Genomic DNA, 13,995 nt, shown 5'->3' on the forward strand with positions numbered 1-13,995 from the left:
CGACAAGAGTAATCGATCGACAAGAGTAATTACCAACGAGATTAGATTAATATACGTACTCGGCCTCTCCTATACTCGAATCCTGGCTCCGCCACTGATAGTAATATTCCACGATACAGATGAACTCGACTGACCAAGATCACACATTTTGATGATAGTATGTACACCAGAATTTCAACAAAACAACATGTAGCAACTCAAAAAGATTCAGATGTTTCTTCGTGCACTTTCTCTTGAATTCACACATGTCTTCTCTTTTTATACAATCAGTGCTCCGAGGAACTTAGGGGCTGTTTGGTTATAGGACTAGCATTGCCATACTTTGCCACACATTTTTGCCAAACTTGCCTAAGGTTAATTCATCAAAATGAGAGCCACAAGTTGGAAAGCCTAAAGGAATCTTGTCACACTTTTTGTGTGTATGCCATGTGGGGCACAAGTGTGGCTTGCCTAAGGTGTGGCTTGAACCAAACACTCACCTAAGTTGGTCAAACTTGCCTAACCTTAGGTGTGGCAATCTTTGGCAAAGTTAGTCATAAACCAAACAGCCTCTTAAGCATTCAGAGTGAGGCCTAGGCAGACGTATGTGCATGACCTAAATGAGAGAACAACAGGCCTAGAGAAGCATGAGGAGCCAATGCACCACCTAGATCGATGGTGCCAAAGTGTTTGAGAAGCCTCGTGATCAGCACATCGGCAACGTACGATATCCCGGACAAGCTCGCGGCGATGGTCAGATAGTAAATTAGAGTCTTGAAGTATGTCATGGCTCTTCTGTAGACATGCACGTCCCGAGCGCAAGCAGCGCAATGCAGGCGAGCAAAGCACCGCATCATCTTGTTCTCCCCGTCATTGCTCTCGCGGAACGACAACCCGCAGAGCACTGGTGGAAGTGGCCCGAACACCATGTGGGACAGTAGTGCTAGGACCATGTGGAGCCAGGCTTTCGACCACCTCCTGAGCTTGAGCCAACAATGGCCGGCCTTCTCATTTTTTCCTCATTCATGTCTCGGATGTCTCTTAGATCAGCAATCTGGTATCCACAAGAAAATGATATGTTAGTTTTTGGAGTTTTGGGTGTGTGTTTTTTGTAATGTTCAGTAACATATTTTGAAAATTCAGACAGGAGAGAAGTTTGTTACATTCTGAAAAATGAGAGTCAGTCCACCAATAAGGTTGGCTATGCCCAAAATGAAAGTAACTCACATGTTTTGGCGCCGCTTGATGTTGTTGTTCAGTTGTTCAAACAACGGAGAGGCTGGTGACTGACTCCACTAAGCCTCGATACATTGTGGCTTTTAGTATCCCAATCATCCCTCTGTCGTTGTCTACGAGCAGACGGATTCGCATCTTCAGAGATTGACAACACTACATCTGTTGCTTGAGGAATCCGAGAATTGGGTATGTCGCCCCTTCAGATGATACCTGGTATAGGGGAAAAAACTCGATAATCACATATACAAGATACATTTAGACGACACAGAAAAGAGCAGCAAGTTTCACAGAATTGGTTGCTCTCGAAGATTTGTTTGTTCAGTACATGCATGTCAAACTTATCTTGATTAACTTACTGATGATGGGCATTATGGAGCTGTGGAATAATAATCTAAAAGGAAAATACTTTGGCCTGGTACGGTATGTGTCAGAATTGGGCTGAAAAATGAGCCATTCTCCGCAATTCGGTGAGCATCTGAGCAAATGAAGTTACTATTGTCAGACTGCATCTCTAAATAACAGTAAGTAGCTCATGCATGCATGCTGATCACTTAATCAGACCTACATTTGTTTGCCTACTTTGGCAGTTATGTACAGCTAAATGCGTGAAGCTACCACGACACAGTCAACAAACAGAACTCGCAAGCATTTTTTCTACACTTAATTAGCAGATGGTTCTGAATACAAAATGCAGGTAACGGTGCAAATAGGATCTAAAATTCAGGAAAGGAGTCAAAATATTTATGTAGCAAATTGTACAAGTAGCAGGAAGAAACAAATTAAATGTAAATAAAGAATAACTTACCTTGAGTATAGGATTTTTCCTAAGAAGGCAGGCGAGATGAACACGGTATGTATACTCAGTAGCCGCCTTTGATGAATTAACAACCTAACAACAACAGCAAAAGAACGCATTGGATTCACAAATCATCTATTCTAGCAAGCCATGAATCCAACATTTGAATGATCTATTGAGGATAATGACAACAACAGAAAAAGCACACATTAGAACCGCACACCACAAACTGATACATAGGGCTAATTAGTTTACCCAATCCAATACACTCAAGTAAGTGTCAAAAAAATCTGCTTCTCAGATAGTAGTGTCATACAACAAACTTCAGAATTTAGTACATCTCTGGAATCAGGACAAAGTCTCATAACCTAAAATGGGCTTCAGTCTCATTATTCATGGATGAACACTTCTATAGCATTGACGATTAGTATAATATTGAGTACTTGTCAGATAGTAGTGTCGCAGAACAAATGGTTGTTGTCTCTTTCCAATCAAAATGTATGAATAAATTGCTTGAGAGATACAGTTAGTTGCTTGCTCAACAACAAAAGGGAAACCATATAGCATAGAGTCAGTTGCTTTCTCTGAAACAAAAGGGAAACCAAAAAGAAATCCATCTCACAGCTTACTGCCTGAATAATCTTGAGAACATGAGGAGCCTTCAGTGTGAAGATCCTTCACAAGGGCCCACCGAAACATACAAAGATCATCAGCGCCATCTAGTACTGGCGCAAAACATTATCATGTGAAAGTACTCTAAATCTTACATGCTACATTTCTTCAATACAGTAATTGGTCCACTTTTATCATCAATTATATCGAATTGGTCCTTCAGATCCGCTAAATTTTCCTCATTGACTGCACTTGCTAATGCTTGAACAGGCAATGTTGCACAAAGAAACCAAATGAGAGTACACAACAAAAGGACGGTGTGGTGTTTTTAGGAGAAAAGGTTCGATGCAAAGGTCATTTAGAAACATTACAACCGAGCACTAATCCAGCCCTCTCAGAACATTAGCATTCTCAACCCTTGGATTAGTTTCTAAATATGTTCTTGGCCGTTGGATGCACCTTCATGGCTTCTGGGAGCGCTACACGGAGGGGCGGATGCTCCGGTAACAAAATCAGCAATCCGTTGTTATTTGGGCCAGGTGGGCCAGTTCCAATCTCGGCAGCTTCTCACAAGAATAAAAAAACGCAATCATCCACAGACACCTCGTGGCAGGGCAAAGGGTTGTGTGCGACCGTGCGCATGCCAGCATGCAGCGAGGATAGCAGAGAACCATCACTGTCAATTGAAATCCATTGAGGAAGAAAATCAATGTTGACAGATTTTAATGGTGGGTGATTGCAGGTCATTTACATGCATTTACCCTGTGATTGTGCTCTTTCTAAATCCATGCGTGTCCATATAGTTTCCCCGTTTCCCTCCGCCCAGTTCCCTTCCCTGCCCGTCACTTCGGCATGCCACTACTTCATCTTCTCCGCTCCTTCCTCTCCCAGTTCTTTTCTGCCTCAAATCTGAAACCCATCTTTACTGATCCTGTTCTTTCTACTCTCTGGATGCAGATGGTCTGAGTTGTGATGGATTCAAGCTCATCTTCTTGATGGATCTGTGGAGAAGCAGCGACCATGGTGGAAGTGAGGCCGCAGCGATAGTGGTGGTGGTGACTTGCCCGGTGGAGTTGACGAGAGGCGACGACGACAGTGGGGCTCAGCCGATGGCGGCGGCGGCGGCGGATGCTCCCGCGCGAGGGGCTTCCCCACTACCCATGTCGCCATCTCGTAGCAGGTCCGATCAATTTTGACCTCCATCTTGTGCAGATCCATCCATATCGAACTGGCATCATCCTGCTGTTCCTGATTGCATGTGAGTCTGTGATTGCTCCAATGTCATAATTGATGGTACAAGGTGTCTTGTACGGGATTGCTGCCAATGGTTCACACTCTAGAGCAGATGCATGAAGAATTAGAATTATCTACCTGCTATATGTATTCTATAATTATATATCTATCAAGAGATATCATTATTGTTCTATCAAGAGTATAATTGTTAGTGCATCTAAATGGTGATGCGGTGATCAGATCCAGGCGACGCAGGTGATACAGGCGACGCAGGAATCGCTCGATAGAGCCGACGCGGGCGACCGGACCGATCTGTTGCAAGGCGCGGAGGGATCGAAGTTCTATCGCCAAAGATTGATTAATAAATTAATTGGCCATTAAGAGCAGTTAATGGAGTTGAATTGTCAGTTTCTATGTTGTGCGCGATTGGAATTCACCCGCCGTTGTTAACGCAAGGAGTAGACCAGCCGTTCCTAATCCTACAGGCCATTAAAGAGTGGAGGTCAGGTACAACTTGGCTGCTCCGCCTACATATGCTCTGTCCAGTCACCCAAGTTATTTCCCCATTCTTCCTCCGGCAATAAACATCCCTGGAGTTATGCGTCTCCATTAGGTTGCTCCTTCATCTTGAAAATTTGCTGTAAATTTTCCTTCTCACTGCAATCCCTTCATGACTGAGTGTTTGCACTCAGTTTGGGCTCCTGCTGAAGCTGCTTTCCACTCCTAATTTGTAGGTACTGTTGTCCAAGCCCTTGATTGATGGGATTTTTGGCTCCAGAGTTCTTCAGCCGAGGATCCAAATGGCTGCTGGCCAGGTTAGTTCACATGAAGTGACATATCCAATCCAATATCCAAGTATTTATTCATATGTTGAAGTGGTCGTAATGATACATGTATGTTGTCCTAAATGTATATGCATCAGGTTAATTTTGGACGGTAGATCCATATGGGCAAACATAAGGAAATTATGTGGTTGTTCCAACACACTCTTAATCCGTTTTCTATCTAATCAAATGACATACCTATTACTTGTACAGATCCTACAATGAAAACATTGTTGCTGAATGTCTCCAGCTTCTAGAGTATGCTTTGGTTGAGGGCCTTCTGGAGCAACTGGGATAATTAGCAGATTTGAATTCAATATGATGGTAATAACTTTCTTCGCGCATGAGTGTAGACAGATATATTTTACATGAGGTTCGACAAACTGAATTTAGGTAGGGCTAGACCGTTCCATCACATGTGGACAAATGGAAAATGTCCAATTTTAATGCAGCAGTGCAACACCTTGTCCAGTTAATAATTACCTTCAGTAATCATGTCATCCAGGCTACTTCTGGTACATAGGAAGAATGATATGAGAGGCCTTTAAGTTAAGCTTTTAATATATACCTTCCTTTTGGATTAGGCTTTATATATAATGTTATATGCCACTTGAGCGCAAAAGTGCACAATAGTAGGGATGATTTCTGTCAACAAATTCAATTCCTAGGCGCATTTCTTGGGTTTTCTGCTGGTACTACAATGCTTTCATCGAAGGTGTATTGCTCCACGATAATTTTATCCTACTTCGGCCCCATTGCACGCTTAGGAACAGTGAAACATACGAAGTCGACGCAAAAATTCATGCAAATAATGTTCACGAAATTTTGAGATTATAAACATACATTTGATAGAAGATTATTTGTTGCTTTTAATTTTTACCAATGTAAGCCTCCCTTGGGATAGAGGGGTAGAGATAACTTTACATAATAACAATTCTTCTATGCTTTCCAATGTGAGGTTGAGCAAATCAGTTATTTCAGTCACTAGCCAGACAATTGCTCTCTGAAGTTTCCTTCTATGCTTTCCAATGGAGTTACTGTCTAGATTTGAAATAGCTAATGTTTTCAACAATTGATTTCCACATTCTTTTTGGAAGGCATAAAACTGAACACTTATCTAATTTAATTGAGCTGAAGCAATGCCAAAGATTACACAACTACTTAGGTGGAAAAGCCATTGAATCTACTCAGTAGTCAGCAAGATTATAATGAATTTTCTATCTTGCAAAACACAAAATTATGTGTTTACACTCATATATGTCTCCTGAAGCATTTTTTATTGGCATATGATCTTCCACCCCATTGCTTTATTAAAATGTACTGATCTTGATGCAGGGGATATGGATCATGGAAACAGAGGACCTTCATAGGGGAGGTTTGGTCCCTGGGAGCAGTCAATTCCAGATTCGACCATACATTTGGTACCAAACCATGTTTGTGCTTTTATGACTTGTAAGGAAGATAGAGAGCGACGAGTCTGGTCTTCTTAAGTCACTTGCAAGTTTCTTGACCAAAAGCTTAGTTGTCGATAAACTAATCATTTCCGTCATACGTCTTCCTTGATTAAATAACCTCTTTTAGCTATGATTAAATAACCTTTTTTGGACTATATCTAACATATCATCTTGCAGGAAGCTACATGGCACATGTGTATAACTTTGAATGCGCCTTGCTGCTTCATGTCAGCAATGACTTGTCAGGCGCTATGAACGTTCTATGACATTGAGTTTTATTAGTTCACCCTGTGTACTGTCACTCCATGTTTGTACCAGCTTGTGGCAAATATTATGTACTTTTAGTTTAGATGACATATGAAGTTACAGCAATGTCAATGTATCAAAAAAAATCCATTTCTTTCCAGTATCAGCATTTGTCGAAATAGCAGCCTATCATGGGCTACAGTATCTTACCCATGTTTCATATATTTAGAAAAAAATACTATTATTTTATTGAACTAATAGACTGTCGCAGCAACGACACATGGATATTAGTTCATGCCAATTTAAAAATAATGTAAAACCCTTAATATATTTGTATCCACGACTAACATTACAATGCCAAAATGGATGGGCGCAGCAACGCGCGCCATCAATGATCTAGTATTAGTTCATGGAGTAACAACAACAATAAGGTTCTAGCAGTCCACTCCATGGAGTAACCACAATAATAACATCCACTGGAGAGTGGCTGCGTAGGGAGTGAGAGGCAAGCCTGAAAGTGTGTTGCCGAGCCACGGTGGTGTCCTTGCAAGGTTGTGGCTAGCATCCATCTATTCCGACACTGCTTATCAATTGATGTACATATAATTTGATAAAAGAGAATACTGCTTAGGAACTATATTCATTCTATGAATGGCAGTGTAAATCTCTGTCATTTAAAAGGAGCAGCCTGAGATATTATTTGTGGGCATAAAGCTCTCTTGCCCATACATACCTGCAGATGTGGACAATATGCACATTTCTTTTGTTGTATTGTCCAGAACCAATTGAGCAGTCCCTAAAGCAAGAAGGTTTATAGGTGAAAAGAAACCCTGGAGGTAACAACCTTTGTTGTGAAAGTATTTGCTTTATTCTCAGTGCTGAAGTGCTAAAAGTATGGAAAAAATCCCAGTATACCATGAATTATTGGTTACTTATCAGACCGAAGAAAGCATTCACACATCCAAGATGTCTGTTAGACTGTTAACATAGCATCAATTCAATTCAGATTACTCCTTTCTGTTGATATAATTAGATAAAAGAGAATACTGGTTATGAACTATATTCATAATATGAATGACAGTGTGAATCTCTCCGGCAGAATTATGAAGCGATTTTTTTTACAGTAATGCGGATTCAAACCATTCAATTAGTTGACTTGATTAAACAACCAGAATAAGGCCTTCTATTTTCTGTTGCAAGAGGCTGATTTAAATTGCAACACAATTGTTGAGACGATAGGTCATATGTGAAGGAGAACTTATCCGACGTACCAATTCGGCGGTAACGGCGAACCCGGCTACATCAGAACCTCATATGCCTCTTATTCCTTAATGTGCTTCATCATCCCCTACATCAAAAATTCAATAGTGAGAACGTTAAGGCATTTCCACAAGCACCTGGCAAGCACTGACAAAAAAATTATACAAACTGATAGTATTGTTCATAATGTTGGAGAAACCCCCACAGTTAAAAAATGTTGCATAAATACCAAGCACATTCCTACCAAAACAGAGATTGATCTGACGCTAACGGCGAACTACGGCGAAGGGCGCTGGCGACCCGCGGCGGCTCCGACGCGACCTGCGGCGGCTCCAACAGCGGGCGGCTCCGGCGCGACCTGCGGCGGCTCGGCGAAGGGCGCAGGGCGGGGCGGCTCCGGCGTCTCGGCGAAGGCGCGGGGCGGGGCGGGGCAGGGCGGCTCCGGCAGCGACCTGCGGCGAAGGGCGCGGGGCGAGGCGGCGAACGGCGCAGGAGAAGGACGAGGGGCGACAGGTCAAGAGCGAGAGGTCGTGCGGGCGGTTTTTTTTTAACGGCGGCGGGGGCTGGGTTAGCGATAGATGGTTCGTAGCCTTAGAGGTTTGAGTCGGCGCGGACAAAAGTAGAGACCCAACGCGCCGATTCAAACGGACGCGCGTCCGTTTTTCGTCCGCGGGCGATCTATTCTAGGCTTATTTTTGAACCGGATTTGCGTCGGTGCGGACACGAGACGGACGCGCGCGCGCTCGCCCTCTTTCCTCACCGGACCCGCTGGTCGGTGGCACATTGGATTCACATCCCCGCCCGCCTGCCACGCCGCCGACGCCGCCGGCCATTTTTTCAGATAAAAATGGATACATAGATAATTCTAGCGTACACAGATAAAAAGAAAAGACCACTACTCGTCGATTTCTGACTCCGACTCGGTAATGTCCTCCTACGATGTCTGAATGTAGGTGTCAGCATACGCCTCGTCTTCAAAGTCCCAACCCGCCGTTTCTCGTAGCTTCAATTTCAATTGAGCTGCCTGCTTCCGCGAACGCTTGTCCTCCCGATAGGCGGCTCGCTCCCTCCTCCTCGCGTCCCTCTCTGATCTCAATTGCTTGTAGAACTAGCGCTCGTCAACGATGTCCTGCGGGTAGCCTCCACGCCACAGCACCAAGGCTTCCACGTCCTTCTCTGCGATGGCGAGGCGACGCTGCCGCCTCCGGTGGACACGACGATCCTCGTCGGTGAAAAGCCGCGGGAGAGCCGCCAGATCTTGCGCCCGCTGGCTCGACACGTTGGAAAAATTCATATCCCGACGAGGCCTCAGGAGGCGCCACGCCGCCGCGTCGTGCGCGCGGGCCGCCTCCTCTGCGGTGTCGAAGGTGCCGAGGGCGAGACGTTTCTCGCGAAACCAGATCTCGTCGGAGAAGGCGCCGGAGCGGCGCTCGCGGACTCCGCAAAAATCCGAAGCGCGTAGGCGGCGGATCGACATGGTGGCGCAAAGGTGGCGAGAGTGGGCGGCCGACAGAGTGTGGAGAGAGCGCCTTCTTTTATAGCGAGCGCCGGCCGCGGCGCACGCGCGAACCTTTCCCGTGCGCTGGAGCGCCAAAACCAGCGCGCGCGAACCTTTCCCGCGTGCTGGAGCGTCAAAATCAGGGCGACGACACGATGTTAAACGCGCGCGGTCATGAAAAAGGGTCGGCCCATTGGACGCATTGCCGACCCAAAACTAAAGAGGGCGGACGGGGGGCGAGCGGCCGACCCAAACGGACAAAAACGGACAAAAACGTCGTCCTTTTGGGTCGGTCCGTTGGAGTTGCTCTTAATGCGTGGTTTGCAGCGTTAAACATCGAAGGATTAAGAACCATTAGATGTTGCTAATGAATGGTTCTGATTGTTTGGATCTGTCATCTCTCTTTTTTCTATAATGGTACTCCCTCCGTTTCAAATTACTCGTCGCAGAAATGGATGTATATAGAACTAAAATACATCTAGATACATTCATACCTGCGACAAATAATTCGGAACAAAGGGAGCAGTAGATAATAGATAGATAAATGCGAAAAACTCTATAGGTTGGATGGATGATGGCTATCAACACCAAACTTTTTAATGTTGTCGTAATGGCAACGAGCTCTCTGATCACGGGGATAAGAGCATCTACAGCTATGATGGGCTAATTAGGTCCCTCAAATGTTCTCGGATACTGACCGGGCATCCTATATCCATACTATACATACAACATGAGATACTCTACGTGACCAAACAACGGAAAAACGACTACAAACGGATATTAAGAGAGCTTGCTATCATTCAAAAGATCATCTGAGTTCGTCGCTAGATAAGTTCTTAAACATCAACAACTAAAAACGATATTATAAGCATGAGGAGGAGCGGGATCGCCACTTCCGTACCGGGCCTTTGTCCTTCCGGTCACTGGCGCAACTATACGCTGCTGTTACCTCTTGAGCATGCGTTGGTTTTCCCTTGAAGAGAAAAGTGTGATGCCGCAAAGTAGCGTAACTATTTCCCTCAGTTTTGTAGAATCAAGGTATCAATCTAGTAGGAGACAACGCACAAGTCACCTAGTACCTGCACAAACAATTAAGAACCTCGCAACCAATGCGATAAAGGGGTTGTGAATCCCTTCACGGTCACTTGCGAAAATGAGATCTGACAAAGATAATAAGATAAATATTTTTGGTATTTTGTTGTATGGATTGAAAAGTAAAGATTGCAAAATAGTAAACGAGACGCGATAATAAAAGAGATGCAATATAATAAGAAAGAGATCCGGTGGCCATACGTTTCACTATGGCTTCTCAAATGATAGCATGTATTACGGTGGGTGAACAAATTACTGCCAAGCAATTGATAGAAAAGTGCATAGTTATGAAGATATCTAAGGCAATGATCATGAACATAGGCATTACGTCCGTGTCAAGTAGATCGAAATGATTCTACATCTACTACTATTACTCCACACATCGACCGCTATCCAGCATGCATCTAGAGTATTAAGTTCATAAGAACAGAGTAACGTTTTAATCAAGATGACATGATGTAGAGGGATAAAATCAAGCAATATGATATAAACCCCATATTTTTATCCTCGATGGCAATAATACAATATGTGCCTTGCTGCCCTTACTGTCACTGGGAAAGGACACCGCAAGATTGAACCCAAAACTAAGCACTTCTCCCATTGCAAGAAAGATCAATCTAATAGGCCAAACTAAACCGATAATTCGAAGAGACTTGTAAAGATATCAAATCATGCATATAAGAATTTAGAGAACACCAAATAATATTCATAGATAATCAAGTTCATAAACCCACAATTCATCGGATCTCGGCAAACACACCGCAAAAGAGTATTACATCGAATAGATCTCCAAGAACATCGAGGAGAACTTTGTATTGAAGATCAAAGAGAGAGAAGAAGGCATCTAGATAATAAGTATGGACCCGAAGGTCTGTGGTAAACTACTCACGCTTCATCGGAGAGGCTATGGTGTTGATGTAGAAGCCCTCCGTGATCGATCCCCCCTTCGGCAGATCGCCGGAAAAGGCTCCAAGATGGGATCTCACGGGTACAGAAGGTTGCGGCGGTGGAAAAGTGGTTACGTGGCTCCCCTGATGTTTTTAGGGTATAAGAGTATATATAGGCGAAAGAAGTACGTCGGTGGAGCTCCATGGGGCCCACAAGGGTGGGGGCGCGCCTACCCCCTGGGCACGCTCTCCTATCTCGTGGACGCCTCACGGAGTTTCAGACTTCCACTCCAAGTCTCCTAGTTTGCTTTCGGTCCACGAAAAATCATCGCAAAGGTTTCATTCCGTTTGGTATTCCTTTTCTGCGAAACACTAAAATAGGCAAAAAAACAGAAACTGGCACTGGGTCTCCGGTTAATAGGTTAGTCCCAAAAATAATATAAAAGAGCATACTAAAGCTCATTAAACATCCAAAATAGATAATATAATAGCATGGAACAATCAAAAATTATAGATACGTTGAAGACGTATCAAGCATTCCCAAGCTTAATTCCTGCTCGTCCTCGAGTAGGTAAATGATAAAAACAGAATTTTTGATGTGAAATGCTACCTAATATATTTATCAATGAAATTAGCTTTATTGTGGCATGAATGTTCAGATCCGAAAGATTCAAGAAAAAAGTTTATTGGCATAATAATAATAATACTTCAAGCATACTAATAAAGTAATTATGTCCTCTTAAAATAACATGGCCAACGAAAGCTCATCCCTACAAAATCATATAGTTTGGTCATGCTCCATCGTTGTCACACAAAATACTCAAATCATGCACAACCCCGATGACAAGCCAAGCAATTGTTTCATATTTTACTAATCTCAAACCTTTTCAACTTTCACGTAATACAAGAGCGCGAGCCATGGACATAGCACTATAGGTAGAATAGAGTGGTGGTTGTGGAGAGGACAAAAAAGAGGAAGATGTATCACATCACACTACTAGGGAAAACCCTAGCAGCAACGCGGGTTTTAGGTATAGCAATAGCGCGGGGTACCGCGCTACTGATACGGCGCTACAACTAACCTGTAGCAGCAGCGCGTGTGCACCCGCGCTACTGCTATACAAGCGTAGCTACAGCAGGTAGCAAGCAAGCGCGCTACTGCTAATAGCTCTAGCGCACTTTATTAGGCCGCGCTACTGCTAGTGGCACGCTGCTGCTAACTTTTTTCAGTCGCTACTGCTAATTTTATTAGTTTTTTGTTTTTTTTCTGCATATTTGCAACTACAACATCATCCATCTAAACAATGGTATACACGAGAAAAGCTATCACTATGAGTGAGAGCGGAACTATGCAGTACATGAGGCGGTGGTTACGAGTCCTGTCTTGCGCTAGCGTGAACCTCAAGTAACTAGCTTCGGCTTCTTGTCTGGTTTTGAAGCCTTTATGGCTGGCGCCCGAGACCCCATTCACTTGTGCCTGACACTCATGCCACTCGTTGTACATCCCCGGAACCTTCCCTTTGTACACGACATAGCACTGCCATCTCGCCATCAAGAAACTAGGTACCTGTTAGAGATGCAACTTCATCAAGAGGATGTACAATCATATGCAACAAAATATACTAGATCAACACGAAAAAGAAAGGGTTAGCAACTAGATGCAACATACGGTATGCAAACTAATTAATAACTAGAGGTATGCAGGTCATCGGACCCAAACTAACAAAGTAGCATTACGCAAGTTCGGCAGGGACCGTGGACATCACAAAGTTTCATCGCTACAGAAAGTATACAAGTTCAACCGACACATATCATCATCATCGGCATCGTAAATCACTAGAAGTTCCATCCTTCCATATCATCGAGGATGGACCCTAACTTCTTGAACGGCGTGAGGTCCTAACGTTGCATGCCTATGCGAGTTCAGACGTCAACTCGCGATATAGGGACGTGGTGGAACATCCCCTTCTCATCGACAACTTCTTTCATGATGATCGTTGCAATGTCCCTTTGGATGCGAAAGAAGTCATCTCTAAGTTTATAATCCGCTTCTCCATGAGATTCTACCCACTTGCGGATATGATCATCGTTTTTGGTTGTCATACGAAGCTTTTGGTGATCTGTGTTGAACTCAATCATGAGATGGAGGATGTAGAATTCATCTTTCTTGCTTGGTTTTGGGACATGGATGCAGCAGAAGTTAGTTTTATGCGCGAAACCCATCTTCTTGTTCCTTTGTTTCCTGATCTGCACATGGCCACCTCTAATGCTGAAGCCTTGGAGATCATCATCTAGAATATTAATTATGTGGGTGTAGTCCTTCTTCTCGTAGTCTCTGGAAGGGTCGAAATACACAGCGTGGGAGACTCGCGGGTAAAGAACGATAAGGACGGCACGCCCGTTGCTGCAGGGAAAAGACACCTCAAATTATTCTCCATATGAGCGAGAAGGAATGATTGAAATGTACGAAAGGGTTGTCCGGAACTGACTTACTTTGGATGATAAGGCAGGAGGACAATTTCCTGGTCCTTATTCTGTACCATGAAGTTTTGGAGGTAGTCCCTAGCAGTTTCACGCTCAAAGTCGCCGAGACTCAAGAAAGACTCGTGCATGTAGTACGGATCGGCCACACAGATATGCGAGACTTCTTGTCTCTTCATGACGGAGCTCATATGTAGCGCAAAAAGGCGGACGATTGTAAAATCAAGCCGCCTTGTCAGAAACATGTCAAAGATATGGTCAAACCACAGGAAGAACACCTCCGCGGGCCGTGTGTCAGTGTAGCACTTCCCCTCAGGCACACGAGCCGTGTATGTCGGATATCCTAGATCCTTTGAGGCTAGTAGGCTTTTCTCAGTTGACAGCACATGATCGTGCA

The 13,995-nt window shown here is 44.0% G+C and overlaps 1 long non-coding RNA gene across 8 annotated transcripts; it reads right to left on the minus strand.

Moving 5' to 3' along the window:
* Positions 1–178: 178 nt before the first annotated feature.
* LOC125551439 (uncharacterized) lies at positions 179–8,215 on the minus strand. Of its 8 annotated transcripts, none has more exons than XR_007302633.2 (7): positions 7,885–8,215; positions 7,652–7,728; positions 7,114–7,176; positions 2,021–2,104; positions 1,572–1,690; positions 1,143–1,425; positions 179–1,033 (listed from the first exon to the last, which is right to left on the minus strand). It is a non-coding gene; the product is annotated as an uncharacterized LOC125551439 (long non-coding RNA). The 8 variants fall into 8 exon arrangements; XR_007302634.2 differs by having other exon boundaries at positions 2,021–6,949; XR_007302635.2 differs by having other exon boundaries at positions 2,021–6,960.
* Between the last annotated feature and the right edge of the window lie 5,780 nt (positions 8,216–13,995).

Source organism: Triticum urartu, chromosome 4A (genome assembly GCF_056163025.1).
Source record: "Triticum urartu cultivar PI428250 chromosome 4A, HENAU_Tu73, whole genome shotgun sequence".
NCBI lineage: Eukaryota > Viridiplantae > Streptophyta > Magnoliopsida > Poales > Poaceae > Triticum > Triticum urartu.